This window comes from Penaeus monodon, chromosome 28, assembly GCF_015228065.2.
Source record: "Penaeus monodon isolate SGIC_2016 chromosome 28, NSTDA_Pmon_1, whole genome shotgun sequence".
NCBI classification, from domain to species: Eukaryota; Metazoa; Arthropoda; class Malacostraca; order Decapoda; family Penaeidae; genus Penaeus; species Penaeus monodon.
The window spans coordinates 18,257,714-18,259,116 of record NC_051413.1 but is presented as its reverse complement, the minus strand read 5'-3'; positions in this window follow the sequence as shown (position 1 = coordinate 18,259,116).

Sequence of the window (1,403 nt, the reverse complement as noted above, 5' to 3'; positions counted from 1 at the left end):
CATGGTAGGATATGTATCTAGAGTGGGATAGATTGCAGAAATATTATTATATCAGTTTCTGGTGGTGTTAAGAGAAGGCCATGGAGCCAGACTTGTAAACCCCATATCATGATTAATAGTAAGATTGCATCAGGCAATTGTTGAGACAACAGTTATGTTGGTGACCTGTGTTTATTAGATCAGGTACAAATGCCTGTCACCACACTTTAGCATGTGCAAGTGTGTCTTATTTAACTGTGGCCTATTGCTATGAAATGTGCTTTACGTATTATTAAGAAGTCTTTTGAAACATAAGGTCATCAAAACTAGATGAACAGTATTAGCAACATGGTCTGAAACTCACTGCCAAGGTGAGATGTCCCATAAAAGACATGATTAAGGCTGTGAAATCCAATCATGTTTCTTAACTAGTCAGGATTTTAAACTTAGCTTGTATTCCATTGTTTTGTGAAAGAAAATGCAACTTTTTAAGGGGAAAATATGGCATGAATTATTTATGTTGTTCTAATTGGCCATATTAGTTAGAAAAGTTGTGTGTGTATCACAGCCTTTTTATTTTATTATTATTTTCCTGCTTTCAGAGAGTCCAGTATTAGTATGACAATAATGTTTTGACAATACTGTGTAGCAAGAACAGATATGTAGCCTGATTTTCTTGCTTGCATATCAAAGCTGTACATGTCAGGTATTAAGGCTCTGTTGTTGTTTCTGTCCTCTAGTGATCTAGTCAATGTTTAATCTGGGGCAACTCTAGACAAGGTTCGTTTTGCACATTGCTTCTTCACTGACACTCATCCTAAGCTGTATTCTGCATTATTTTTATTTGATGTTCTGTTTGATCTACAGGTAAGCTGCCTTTTCAGAGACAGCCAAGATTTGCGGAAGCAATCATTAAGATATTTATGCAGATTAAGTAGTTAGTCTCAATACTCAGTTTAACATGTCCAGTAGGAACATTTCCGTAACATAAATGCAGGCTTCAACCAACAGAAGCCATTTAAAAAAGGCCACACCTTCAACCTGAGATGGTTTTGGTGTGAGTGAAAATAGATGTTAGATGATTGGTTATTACCTGCTCATGAGTATGATGTACATGAAAAGAACAGGTAAACTAATGTGCTCAATGGATCAAACAGTTCTCTCCATAGAAAATGGCTGCAGAACTGAATTGAATATGTATTTGAATTTCTAATTACTCCTTAGTGTAATGGCAGCAAATAATTTTTTAGGAAATCTGCAGATTTAGTGAATATGCAAGGACAAAATTATATTAAGTCATGCATAGTTAAATTAGTATGCTAAGAGGACCATGCACTATGCTGAAGGAATTTTTACTGTCATTTAGGTCCTTGAGTACTTGTTACAAAATGGCCTTGCTGTGAGTGATAATTGTAATCATCATG